The sequence below is a fragment of the Anabrus simplex genome, chromosome 5 (genome assembly GCF_040414725.1).
Source record: "Anabrus simplex isolate iqAnaSimp1 chromosome 5, ASM4041472v1, whole genome shotgun sequence".
Lineage (NCBI taxonomy): Eukaryota > Metazoa > Arthropoda > Insecta > Orthoptera > Tettigoniidae > Anabrus > Anabrus simplex.
The window spans coordinates 256,861,987-256,877,041 of record NC_090269.1 but is presented as its reverse complement, the minus strand read 5'-3'; the positions used below and the strand labels follow the sequence as shown (position 1 = coordinate 256,877,041).

The window sequence follows — 15,055 nt, the reverse complement described above, 5'->3', positions numbered from 1 at the left end:
TGCCGATGTTCGCAGGCCTATGCACATTTTTTAATTCTGTGTCAAGGTGTCAGCAAAGGGACAGAAATTGGTCATCGGCTGATGAAGCCTGCGAGGTGCAGTTGCCTCCATACAGTCCTGGTAGAAAAGAGCTTCTGACTCCCAACTTTCAACTGGGCGGTAATCTGACACACAGTAGCCCGTCGAGCGCCCACTATGGTTCTGCGGAGGCAACGTGATGTTCATTCGTTACACAACTGTGGTCTTCCCGTGCGGCGGTTTATGTGGGTGGTAACATTCTCTCTGCGATATTGAAGATCCACCATCAAAACTGTTGACCTCGGAAACCTGAATTCGCATGTAATCTTCGCAATGCTATGACCAATGCGCTGATGATCATCTCACATTCAAAGTTGGTTAACTCGTGACGTGTTTCCATCTTCATGACACTGGTGTCTGTGACAGACTGCTCAGGCATGCCGCAGATAACTGCAGTGCTCATGGATCATACACGGCACATTTTCTAATGGGACACCCCTTCCCGTGATTTTTGGCCACAGAGTTTATACTATACTATGGCCATGGAACCAAAAACACATCGACCAAAGAACGTACAAATCAATCATCAATCAGTCCTCAGTGATCTGTATTTAGGCCTGTTGCCCAGGTGGCAGATTCCCTATCAATTGTTTTCCTTAGTTTTGCTTAAACATTTTCAAAGAACTCAGAAATTTACATTTCCCTTGATATTTTATTCCAATCCCTTACTCCTCATCCTATAAATGAATATTTGCCCCAATTTGTCCTTTTGAATTCCATCTTTATTTTCATACTATTATCTTTCCTACTTTTAAAAGCTCCACTTAAGCTTATTCGTCTACGTATGTTATTCCACGTGAATTCTTCATTGACAGCTCGAAACTTACAACATAGTTGATCATCTCTTCTCCTTATTCCCAAGTCTTCCCAGCCCAAAGTTTGCAGCATTTCCGCAAACCTACTCCTTTGTCGGAAATCATCCAGAACAAATCATGCTGCTTTCCTTTGAATTTTTTCCAGTTCTCGTATCAAGTAGTCCTGATGAGGGTCCCATACACTGGAGTCATACTCTAACTGTAGTCATAGCAGAGAATTATATGCCCTCTTCTTTAAATCCTTTAGAATTGACTCTCTAAAGCATGTGAAGACATCTGTAACCTTTCTTAACAACCTCATTAATATGATTTCCCCAATGAAGATCATTCCTCAAGTTTACACGTAAGTTACTTACAGTGTTCCCCTTGAGGTACTATCACCGATCAGCTCAATAATTGAAACTGAGAGGAATTTTCCTTTTCGCCTCACAACATTAAGTCCCCCTTCAGTCCCTCACAATCGTGCAACTCAGTTACTACTCTATACAGTAAAACATCATCTGCAAGTAGCCTTATCTGTGATTCCAGTTCTTCATTCATATCACTTATACACTGGGTGGTCCACCAGCCCCTTGCGATTCAGTTTTATGCATCACTTCACATTTACTTCAATTCTGAAATTCTACAATTCTCTCCCTAAACCGGGGTAATATAACAAGATGTGTGTTTATGGGCTAGAAGACAGCAGGAATTGTCAGCCCCACTATTAATTCATCATGGGTACCTCGAATGAATCCATAAGACGAGTACAGATACGCAGAACATGTACTTTAAAACAGTAGGTGGATGCACAGACCGGGAGCACGGTACTATATAGGCTCAGAAGTGGGCGCCGTAGGTCAAGTGTCGCAGTAGCTCACATGGCAAGCGGGCATTGATAGTGGACAGAGCTGAAGGTAGGAGGTTCGAATCCCACATGATAATTTTTTTAACAGCCAGTTGCTTGGGATGTGTTAAGTTTGCATAGTTGATAGCTTCCAAGGACTGATTTGTTTATTTGCCCCTGTAAAGGACCATATGTTTCATTGCATTGGGTATGGTGCTGGGTTGGAGAGGATGAGGAGATGGTCTGTGGCCATTTTAGGCTGGGAAGTGGGCACCGTAGGTCAAGTGTCGCAGTAGCTCACATGGCTAGTGTGCAGTAGGATGTGTGATGGTTGACAATGCTCGAGGGTTAAAAGGTTCAAGTCCCATGCAAGTTTATTTTTTTAAGCCAGTTGCCTGGAATGTGGCAATGTTGTATACTTAATACCGGTATTTTTCACAGACTGATTTGTTTATTTGGCCTTGAAAAGGGCCGTTGGCATGGAGCTGGGTTGATCGAGGCTAGGAAACGTGACAGGATTTCAGTTATCCACATCGTTCAACGCAGCACCTGCTCGAACTTACGACCTCTGTGGTCGATGCTGTGACCGTTCATGGACGCCTAGTTCGAAGGTAACAATAAATTTCATAATGTGCTCAGCTAAAATTCAGTGGTTTACATGATCCTCCACTCAGGGCATGGCCCTTTGGAGAGAAAGCGGTCACATCCTATCAATAATTATCAGATAATGATCCAACATCATTATGTTCCAGTATACTAAGTTCACTTAAATTAGGCATGAAATGAAAATCGCAACAAGAAATTGGAAGGACAATAACTTTAATAAAATAAAATTAACTGATTATAATCAAACAAACCGGATAAGCAACGTAAAAGAAAAATATCCTCGTGCATTTACTATCGCACTGTACTAGAGATCAAGTCCTTCTTGAAAAATTGTCAATTATGAAATTCAAATATCATCACCACTCACAACACTTTGACACATTTAAATAATTGTAAAACATAATGGAAAATCAGCAGTTTAAGTTTCTTTTCCCTCATCTTGTTTGTTCATTCACTATCACATTTATTAGTCGTATTTTGTCCTCCCCACTCTACCTATTCCTATTGGTCTCATTGTAACCCTTAGCTAGCTAAATAATAACTTGAATTTCCCAACGGTTATTTGATAAACACAGAAAACCATGTCAGATACATAACAATAACATTATCGATCCATAATTAATGGTAGGCTGATCGACAATCTGAGGTACATATGAAATAATTTTCAGTACTGTCAGTCAAAACGACAATGCCATCATAGTAAAAGGGGATAAACTTGGGCTCAAACACAGACAAGACAAAAGTGATGGCCGTTATCAGAACTCGTCACACACATATTCTTATGAATATTTATGGGGAACAAGTTAAACAAGAATGGAAATTTAAGTACCTTGACAGCAGTGGCGGCTCGTGAAAAAATCGTCCTACGTGCTACAAAAAACAAGCTAAATACGCTGTTTTAAATCTGCATATTGCCATGATGAACAACGCATACTTCAAACTTGGTAATAATAATAATAATAATAATAATAATAATAATAATAATAATAATAATAATAATACAACTTTTCTCACAATTTATAACTCAGAACAAACAAAAACAACTAATTTGGAAGCAGATGAATTCTTCGACAACTGTCTACTATATAAATAATTCATTGGAGAATTACATCAGTGCAAATAGAATCGTGGGAATATAGATCCCCACTAAGAACACTAATTTAATTTCACTTTATATACACTGCAGTGGATAAATAATTTGATAAATCTTCGTATAAACTTTAGCACTAACACAATGACAGAAAAAACACGCACCAGTAATATAACCGCCAGATTAAAAACCGCACAAAGCAACTGAAAGAGCTGCCAACTGATTCATTGAGACCTCCCCTATTACCAGAGTAAATGTCTGGCTCCATGGCTAAATGGTTAGCGCGCTGGCCTTTGGTCACAGGGATCCCGGGTTCGATTCCCGGCAGGGTCTGGAATTTTAACCATCATTCGGTGTACGTGTTGTCTTCATCATCATTTCATCCTCATCACGACTCGCAGGTCGCCTACAGGCGTCAAATCAAAAGATCTGCATCTGGCGAGTCGAACATGTCCTCGGATACTTCCGGCACTAAAAGCCATACGCTATTTCATTTCACCAGAGTAAATTACATTGTAATGCGGGATAACATTTAGGGTCAGTCAAAGATTCTTTGACTCACCTACGAATTCCTTATTTTTGACACAAAAGCAAGATGGATATTTTAATAAGCATGTGTGAGATAGATTTCCTCCACTTACGCTTTACTTTCGAGCCCAGACGATGCTACTCTCTAGTGGCAGATTCGCTTACCACGTTCAACATAAGCACGGCCGACTGGATCCCTCGCTGCGCTCCAAGGAGGTAGCTAGAGCGACGCATCAAGTCGGCCGTGAACGCAAGGGTAGCAGGAGACATCGAGTAATTCTACCCCCTTGCGGGAGAGGAAGTAACTATAAACGGGATCAGTGAAAGTTGATCCCGGTTTACGGTATACTCCGCCGGCTAGGGGGAGTGTTGCAAGCTTGGCTGCGCCTGCGTATTGCTTCCTTCAGGCTACAGGCAAGGGCTCACTTCACATGAGCACGAGCCTTATTCCCCGGGAGAGCGGCGCTAGGTGTTCGACAGATCTCGTCCTGATTTTCACAAAACACAAATTCATATCGTACTCAAAACAAAGAAAAGGCACCAGGATAATGGTACTGTACATAAATAATATTCCTTACAGTTCCAAGCTACGTGCTGGAGCCCGGTAGCACGTACTGACCGGCCGCCACTGCTTGACAGCTGGATTACTGAGGACTTAGAGATCCATGTACGAATAGAAATGGCTTGTGGAGCTTTCTGAAAATGAGGAATCTACTGTGTGACAGAAGCCTTAGCTTGAAGACACATCACATTGTAGGAAAAAGGTAGGCAGATAATTCCCAGCGGCTCAATTTCTTCTCAGGGTATCCATCTCTCAAGTAAAATCTGAAGATTTTACATTAGGTCTCGCTTAACGTGAGTTCGAAGAGAATGCCGGTTCACCGAGGATGTAATACCAAATAATTAATTCACCTGACTAAAGTACCAACGATGTAAGTCCTTGATAAATTCAACTCAGTCATCAACTCAGTCAATTACTTTCTTGGCTTACCAACTAGCTTATCAACTACGTAAAAGGGAAAGAATTCATCACACACAAATTCTAGAAAACATAATAATAATATTTATTTGAATAAAAGATTGCCCTAGGAAAAAGTAATGTGATTTAGGGTAGTATTCGCGTTGTTACTATGTACAGATAATAATTCAGTCACCGGTGGCTCGTAGAAAAGAAAAATAAATGCAATGTTAAGCTATTTACACCAATTCCGAAATGAACTCAAAAATGAATATTACTGTTTACAATTGATCACTGGACATCCACAGTCTTCATTGAAAACGAGTCATTAAGTTGACGCAAATATCGTTATGATGTTTAGATTGCTCATTATCATCAAAATCAGGCTAATTAGATCTGAATAAAATGTATAGTTTAGCAGAATACAACGTAAAATAAACAAATAGATTATTATTATTATTAAAGCGTCTTTATTGTGGTGAAGTTAGGGCTCCCGGCCCTTTCTTACACTTAACCACTTCATGTATATACAATGTATATTTTACATAAAATTTAAACATATGAAATCTTTACAACCTAAAGTATAATTAAAGCAACTTAAGTATCACTAACTAAACTAAGGTGAGTAAAGTATAACTAAATTATATACAGGAACACATTGCAATAAACAACCATATTCACTCTCATTCATGCATCCCACACTCAAGAGAGACTGGAAGTGCTTAAAAGATGACGCTGGCAAAGGATTTTAAATTTTGTCTTAGATTTAGCTTCCCTGATGTCATTGGGGAGTTCATTCCACCAGCTCGTGGCGGTGATAGTGAACGATCTGTTGTAGGTTGCGGTTCGATGCACAGGAATTTCTAGCGTACAGCCTGACCGGGTATTGAACAGGTGCAGGGAACTAAGGTAGCGAAATCTGGTGGATAGGTAAGGAGGAGTGTTTTCAGAAAGCACTTGATACACCAAAGTAGTTGCGTGGAGTCTACGTCTGTCATTCAGTCGTAACCAAGATAATTGTGTATAGAATGGGGATACATGGGCGTATGGTTGTATGTCGAATGCATACCTGATGCATGCATTTTGGGCACGTTGCAGTCTCATGCTTTGCTCGTTATTGATATCAATAAAAACTGTATCACAGTATTCGAGAATTGGAAACAAGAGTGATTGAATGAGCTTTATTTTCAAGGACCGAGGAAATATATTTTTAAACCGCTTCAGAGGATGCAGGCTTTGATATACCTTTTGGCACACTTTCATCACATGTTGCGACCAGTTCTATGTTTCGCTTATAGCCACACCAAGATTCATAACTGTTTCACAAAATGGAATAATGGTATTGTTTAGTGCTACAGGAGGAATTTCGTATTGTTTTAAGACGTGTAAGTTTTTTGAAGTACCAATGATTATTGCTTGCGTTTTAAGAGGATTAATTTTGAGATTGTTACTCAATGCAAAATTACTTATGAGACTTAAATCAGCATTAACTTTTTCTACAGCACTCTGAATTTTATCAGTTCTTGAGTGGTAGTAGATCTGCAGATCATCAGCATAAAGATGATACTTGCAATGTGTAATCGATTTGGCAACATCGTGTAAGTAAATTGCAAACAGCAATGGTCCAAGTACAGACCCTTGGGGGACACCGAGGGGTTTCTTAAGCCACTCAGATCTGCTATTATTTACTTTGACACACTGACGGCGATTTTTGAGGTACGAACTGAAAAAGTTTATTGCCGTCTTGCTGAAATTTAATGAATCCAATTTTGAAAGTAGCAGTTGAGGAGCAACAGTATCAAAAGCACTAGAAAAATCAAGTAGAACCAGTACAGTCACTTGTCGAGTGTCCATTGCCTGTCGGATATCATCAGTTACTTTCAGTAGGGCAGTCGTTTTGCTGTGTCCTTTCTTGAAACCAGATTGGTAAGGGTCAAGCAGTGAGAAGTTAGTCAAGTAAGTGAGGACTTGTTCGTGTACCAAGCGTTCTAGTACTTTGGAAAGGGGTGGGAGAATGGATATAGGGCGATAATCTGATGGTAAACTAGGAGAATTCTTCTTAGGAATAGGAATGACGATACCGTGCTTCCACACATTGGGAATACTCCCTGTACAAGGCAATGATTAAATATATGCGTCAGAATAGGTAATATGGCACCAATAATATTTTTTATGAAAGATAATGGTATGTCGTCATTACCCGGAACATCAGACTTGAGGGAGTAAATTACACGCTTCACATCGTTCGCCCCAACTTTTTTGAGAGTGAATTTTACTTGATTTACTCGGGAATGAGCATTTATGGGGTTAATATCATCATCAGTTAGGTCATCAACTGGTTGATGATGATTATTATTATTATTATCATTATTAGGATAGTTAGCATCATAGTCATTATTGTCAGTAATATCATTATTAGTGTATGCTGCTTTCGTAAAATGAGAATTTAGATCATCAAGTGGTATACTGGGTGTCTGCATGGTCAGGCTGCGACCTATACCCATCTGATGCAAATGTTTCCATATTAGTGCTGAATTTCGTCTGTTTGTTATCTCTTGAATATATTTATACTTGCTGTTACGAATTAATTTCTTAACTTGATTTCGGAGAATACGGTAATTTTCGAAATCACTAGTGCTTTCAGTTCGCCTAAATCGCCTATACCAAGCATCACGATTTGCCATGACCGACTTAATTTCATTTGTTAGCCAAGGAGACTAAGGGTGAGAAACTCAAATTTGCTTCTTCGGAGCGTGTTTGTCATACAGTCCTAATATTAAAGAGTTCAGTCTGTCAACCTTATCATCAATGTCATTAGTCAGTAGAATGTCATTCCACGGCAATTGATATGCTTCATTTCGTATTATCTCAGTATTAAAATGCTTGAAGTCTCTTCGCATTATGTACCTGGTTTTGTACTTTGGTGCCTTGAGAGAGTAACATAAGTATATGAGATCGTGGGTTGAAATACCTGGTACAGCAAGCTGTCCATGTTTTACCACTTTCTGCGGATTGTTTGTTATAATAAGGTCAATCAGTGTGTGAGACGTGTGGTTTATTCTGTGAACATGGTTAGTCGCGTCTAGTGTCAGTATATTGTAATCCATGCCATGGAATAAGTTTTGTAAGTATGTTGATTCGTTACTTGTAACTAGGAGATTAGTATTGAAGTCACCAAGAATGATTATGTTTTCGTACAGCGGAGTTAACTTCGATAATGCCACTTCTAGGTCAGATATATGTTGTATGTCCGGCGCCTTGTATACCACTCCGATCAGTAGTTTTTGATTATTAACCAAGAGTTCAACAAACATGAATTCAGGTCAAAATGGAGTCTTAGGATCTGAGGTCATAATTATTTTACTTTTTAAGTCGCTACGGCAATATATAGCGCAACCGCCCCCTACACGATTTAAACGATCTAGGCGATGTAACGTCATGTTATTCAGCTTTACGAGATCAGATTTGAGTGACTGCTGTAACCATGTCTCTGTTACACAAATACAATGCAAGTTACTGTTACTAAATAGAGCCTGTATTTCGTCAAAGTGACAAAGAAGCGATTGTGCATTGATATGACAACACTGAAAATATTGTTGGTGGGGAGCTAACATTTCCTTAAGAATGTCTCCTGCCACAGCTGGTGAAGGGGAAGGTAAGGGTGAAGGCGGACGACAATGAAGAGGGATAGGGTCAATGACATCATGGACATGCTGTTCGGTATAAATAATTGACTCATTTACGTTAGCCATTGTCAACAGAAAAATTCAAACTACTCACCCTAGTTGTTTCATAAGCACCTCCAGAAATATTTACACAATCACTCTCACATACACTATCACATTCACATACACAAACATTATACGCTATTATATCACTCACTGTTTTTCCTAGTCAATCTCGTCGCTCACATAAGGCTTATTAATTGTGCCATGCTGCTAACAAACATTTTCTGTCCATTGTCTTTCAAAACAACAATGCGGCCGTCCTGTGTCCACACCCGTCGGAGTCCAAAGTGATCACGTGCCCTGTTTAGAATAGTTTTTCTGATACCTGTCAGGGATTCAGTCAGTAGAAGGCCAGTTCCTTTTAACAGCCGCTTGGCCCTCCAAACTCTGTCCCGGTCATGGTAACGCACGAACTTTATAATTATAGGGCGCTTACCTGTAGCAACAACCTGAGCTGTGGTTCGTTTTAGCACTCCTAAACGATGGCAACGATCTATATCAGACATAGTTATATCTACATTTAACTTGCCCTTCATCGTGTTGATAACTTTATCATAAACGTTCTCTGCCGGCTCCTCTGGAATACCATGCAACACTAAGCAGTTCCGCCGGCTGTACTGTTCAGCTTCATCAAGCAGTTCGGCCTGTTGTTCGAGGCGCTGTTCAGTAAATTCCAGTTTTTTTGTTATGTCTTTCAGCTCACTAGACACCTTTTCTTGGAACTGGGAGAACTCAGCCTTTAGCCGCTGCAGTTCATCCACGCGGCAGGTGCAGCTTGCGACGTGTAACGACTTACGGGCTAAGGCATATTTCCCTAATGCCTGTTAAATCTGGCTCCTAGCCTATCATTTCCCTATCCATTATTCTCTTAAAGAATGTAAATTCAAATAAACTCTGTGTCAGAATAAATAAGTTATCTATCTAGCTTTCCACATAATTTTTGATTCACATACACATCTATTTCAGGCTCTATGTGCTCTCCCTTTGTCATATTCCATAACATTTCTCATGCCGGGATGAGTGGCTCAGACGGTTAAGGCGCCGGCCTTCTAACCCCAACTTGGCAGGTTCGATCCTGGCTCAGTCCGGTGGTATTTGAAGGTGCTCAAATACGACAGCCCCGTGTCGGTACATTTACTGGCACGTAAAAGAACTCCTGCAGGACTAAATTCCGGCACCTCGGCGTCTCTGAAGACCTTAAAAAGTAGTTAGTGGGACGTAAAGCAAATAACATTATTATTATTATTATTATTAACATTTCTCATCTTCGCAAGTTACTCAATTCATTTGGGCAGTCAGAATGTAAATACTACGCATTTATGCTCGGAAATATATTACCGCATTTATAAATATCATATTTGCATTTGGCCATGAACACCGTTATAAAATACATCATAATATTCTCGTACTTGAAATACAGCATCTACTATTGTCATATAATCCCATCAAAATCTCAATTCTACTTTAATGTATATCACTCATACCTTAGTTTAGGTCATTCCCGCGGTGTGCTCAGTTTCACGTACATGTATAATTTCACACAAATCCTTACCTCTTATAAATGTGACATGGCATTTCCTTAGATGCAGGCAATCCTTGCCCTCTCCGTAACACATAAATAAACATCCTCATTTCATTATACATAGAGTTTTTTCGCCGAGTTACCAATACTGTAACATGATTTCAACATTCAACTAACAACTTCATTATCATAACCTCCACTACAACATGTCGCAATTACTCTTATATTACCATGCCAAATATGTCACAATTGCCTTTCTTATAAACACATCTCAATAACGTTATATATCATAACCCCAAACTGAGTTCAATACTCTTATGTTGCGGAGCAAAGATTACGTGATTCTACACAGTCATCTCAGATGCGCGGACCAAACATGACGTAAACATTTAGTATAACCAATACGAGATTTATCAAAATTCCACAATGTGTCAAATCATTGCTATCAGCTGTTATAAAAGACACTTCCTTCAAATTCTCGTAACTCATTACTTATTCTGACCAAAAAAATGCGGTGGTGTATATGTAATGTACTAGAATCTTATTCTACACTGCTCGATCGTATTACTATAGACTTAAATATCTCACACTTCACTTCCATTATTCACTTGCACTCTTAATTCAATGGTTTATATCATCAACTTATCAGCACATGCCACAAGTAAATGTATACGCAAATCAGAAACTACATAATTAAAAATGTAAAGACTTGGCTCGCTTGTCATTACATCTGGTCCAGTTGTTCCTCCTCCACTCGGATGTCGTTAGCTCTGCGGTCAGGATGTGGGTTAGTCATCTGGTTGGCCATTGCCTTCCTCATCATGGGTTGATCATCTGGTTGGTTGTTGCCTTCCTCATCATGGGTTGGTCATCTGGTTAGCTGTTGCCTTCCTCATTATGGGTTGGTCATCTGGTTAGCCGTTGCCTTCCTCATCATGGGTTGGTCATCTGGTTGGCCGTTGCCTTCCTTATTATGGGTTGGTCATCTGGTTAGGATGTACCGCTCCCCAGTTTGGTCCATCATGCGTGCTTAGCAGGCACACATCATATTACTTCTGCTGATAACAAAAATATACATTTCAGAGCAGAAAATTGTCATGATATGTTCCATCTGACAATAATAATTCTCCAGTTGTTATTCCTTTTTCTTGCTCTCTGAGATATAACTTTGATCTCGTCGGGATTAAGTTCTCCGTATATATATATTATATATCCATATCCGCTCTTTCTGGGAAAATCTCGAAAATTTATTCTTCTTCTTTCTTGAATTAGACCAAGGTAGTCTTCTTGCCGTATGAAAGTATTTCTCTTGGGTTTCAATTGGTCCCTCCTTACAGAATGCGACGCGATTGCTCTCAGGATTTTCTAGGCGTATATCACCGTATCTTGCTTATTTTTTTATATATTTTAATTAACTCTGGTTCGTCGGCCGGTGAATTATATTATTTGTTTTACGACGACGATCCCTTTTCTTCAAGAATCTCCTCTAAATTCTTGTATCTTCTTTCAATATATAGCTCGTTTACCGGTCACGTCTTCACTCATGCGATGCAGATTTTTATGTGAAGTTTTTTTTAACAATCCCTTCGCTTCTTTCTTTTTTTGTAAAGCAATTCACTGGACTCTCTACTGTCCCGTAGTGCCTTCAATATTTGTCCGTTCCCAGACATGCATGGCCTTCTATAATATCGCACTACATATATATTCCTTGTATCTCATAGATCGGATGGGCCATACCTTCATTTGGCACCATTTTGAAAGCTGTCTACGAGATGTAAACGGGCACAACATCTTTGCAGATGCTATGTATAATCATTGCTTTTTTACGGCACTGGAACATGAACTCTGAAATATAACACCATTAAGAGAATAAATGCCTTTGAGATGTGGGTTTTCTGGACAATGCTATTGATCTCGTGGACTGACCCCATCTCCAATGCTGTCATACTCGGGTATATGAGGAGTGAATGAATGTTGGTGTGTACAGTCAAGAAAAGAAAGACCTTGGGTATATTATGAGGAATGAAAAGTGTTGTTGTTAGTCGTTTAGTCGCTTTCGACTCTCCGTGACCCCATAGACCAAAGTGCGCCATTTCTTCCTGTCGTATACTATTTTCCGAAGTCTTTCTAAATTGAGAGCCGTGGCTAATGAAAAGTACAACCTACTAAAATTGATGGATGTAGAGGTCGCGACAAAGGAAACATTCTTGGCTGTGGAACTTGCAGGATTGGACAGGGCTAGATTCAAGTAGACTGATGAGGACAGCCGAACATCATGCAGACTTTGCTGTGATTGTGCCCAACCTTCAGTAATGGAGAAGGCACTACAAGAAGAACCTGTGGAAGTTCTGGTTAAGAAAGATTGCCTCAAAAATTAAAGCATGCAACAAAATTTTCATCTAAACTGTAGGGTCATTGAAAGGATGAACGTAAGAAAAGCTGCAGAATTAATGTCTCGCAGTGTAGCTACAGCATTATGTCATTTTAAAATAGGAGGTGATGCTACTGTTGCTGAAAGCACAAGTGAATTCATTGAAATAGTTAATAATTGGTACATTCTTATTCTTATAGTCTGGCCATTTCTGAAGTGCCTAGCAAAAATGTGTGTGGTCTTCAGTTAAAACAATGAGACAAAATTTTAAATAAAATGTGTGGCCTTATTAACAGTATAACCTGCAAGGGCAAGAAATTTAAGCAAGTGTTCCAGAAAGTTATCGTGACTACCTCCTTCGGTGCGACGTTAAGCCCATTACAAAAAAAAATATTAAAATATCTGATCTCAGACGTTCAAAATCTAGGAATGTAGTACATTTTAACCCAATGACTGAACCAAGGTTCACTCAAGAATTTGTTTTCCCAGATCCATTCTCGAGGAGAATTATACGATCACCCTATCCCGCTGAAAGCTCTTTATGATCCTCGGATGATTATACTTGAAAATAATGCTAATGAAATAGAGAAACACAAGACAAAAGCACTCAAACAGAAACCAGTGACGAAAATCCCCCATCACATATGCTACCGAAGTGCGGATTAATGTGTCTTGAGTTAGAAGATTCTTCTGTTGAAAGCTGTTTTGAAGAAGGCACATTTGATACTGTTCCAATATTTGCCAGTGAAACTGTCACTGACATGGAGGTTGAAGGTTTGATGGTGTTGGCTCCGTCAGATGGCCATATGACAGACGTACTGTGATCTGTTCCTCCTGAAATATTTGTTCTGAATGAGTAAATTTATAATACCAATATAAATGGTCCGTTATTAAGCCCTATGGGAATCAACATATATGTCATCTGTTGGCCAAGCAGGCATCAATTCTTGATAATGAGACAAAGTCTGTCACAGTGCATTGGCACTGCCGGTGGCTACAATTAGCCTATGTAGTGGCCTCCACGGTGTGCACTAGCCAGCGTCTTGGTAGGTGTGCTAGGTACCAACTGATGAGCCCAGCCTGGCACACGGGGGCGAGGCGCTGGCAACCGGGAGCGAGTTGGCTGGAAAATTTTTAAGCCCAATAACGGACCATTTATATTGGTATTATAAATTTATTCATTCGGAACAAATATTTCAGATTTCCTGTGGGAATCAACATATATGTCATCTGTTGGCCAAGCAGGCATCAATTCTTGATAATGAAACAAAGTCTGTCATAGTGCATTGGCACTGCTGGTGGCTACAATTAGCCTACGTAGTGGCCTCCACAGTATGCACTAGCCAGCGTCTTGGTAGGTGTGCTAGGTACCAACTGAAGAGCCCAGCCTGGCACACGGGGGCGAGGCGCCGGCAACCGGGAGTGAGTTGGCTGGAAAATTTATAAGCCCAATAACGAACCATTTATATTGGTATTATAGACCACACAAGCTCGGTAATGCTGCTTTACTGCATGCATTATACCCTGATCCAGCGACTGTTGAATTGAAGTTGTATTTGGAGGCAAAAATAAAACTTTTACATGCTCCAAATGGCGAGGCACACAATTATGAGAAGAGCAATTGTCCAATAATAGAATCCTCTTTTCAGCCTTCATCCGATGTTCCAAGTCCAGCAAGCACTCTTTGAGTAGCACAGATATCATCCATGCCTTAGAGTTGTGCCTGTATTCACAGGGCAGATGTTGCACCCCTTTGAAGCACCTTGGCTTCCCAAACTTCCCAATTATGAGAGGCTTCAGTTTGTCCGTCCCTGTGGAATTGGTCTATAAAAGAGTCATGATATGTTCTTTTAAACGTTTGCCCCCAAAACACGTATTTCCCTTGAAATCAAGGGTCTTGTTCGGCATTAGATTATAAAATAACGCAGTCTAATCTGCATTATAAATATCAGCCGGCGAATATTCCTTCACGGCATCCATTAGAGTCTCCAGCCATCGTGAAGTCGCAACTTCCTTCGGGGCATCGTTAGCTTCACCCTTTATAAGTTTGTAGGATATGCCATATCTCCCCCAGAACCTATGAAGCCAACCAGCACTACCCATAAACTCGGGTGACCCAAGCGAACGGGCGAAAGATCGCGCACGCTCATATAACAGTGGGCCATTTATTGGCATGTTTTTACTCCGCATTTCCACAAACCCCATACAGACGGCTTGGTCCACCTCCTTGTAGTTGGCTGCCCTGATCTTCTTACGCTGTGGACCTAGGGCATCAGCATCAATGTTTTCCTCTATCTTACTTTTCTGTTTTTAAAAAGTAGAAAGTGTTGACGGGCTTATACCATATTTCTTCGCTACTTCTCCTTTCTTTCCGCCTTTCTCTACTTCCGGAAGTATTTTACGTTTTTCACTCAACAAAAACTGCTGTCGCTTCTGCTTATCCATTTGCTACGATATGAACTTATTTATTTAACGAAATGCACACGAACTTTGCAAGTTTAATGATATAACCTTAACAGAAACACATTGCTTT

General features: G+C 40.0%; 1 protein-coding gene across 2 annotated transcripts in view; it reads left to right on the top strand.

Annotated features, from left to right (window-relative positions):
- The window catches only part of Ddx56 (putative ATP-dependent RNA helicase DDX56), a 234,228-nt gene that overhangs the window by 98,475 nt on the left and 120,698 nt on the right, over nucleotides 1-15,055 (top strand). The window lies entirely within an intron of this gene.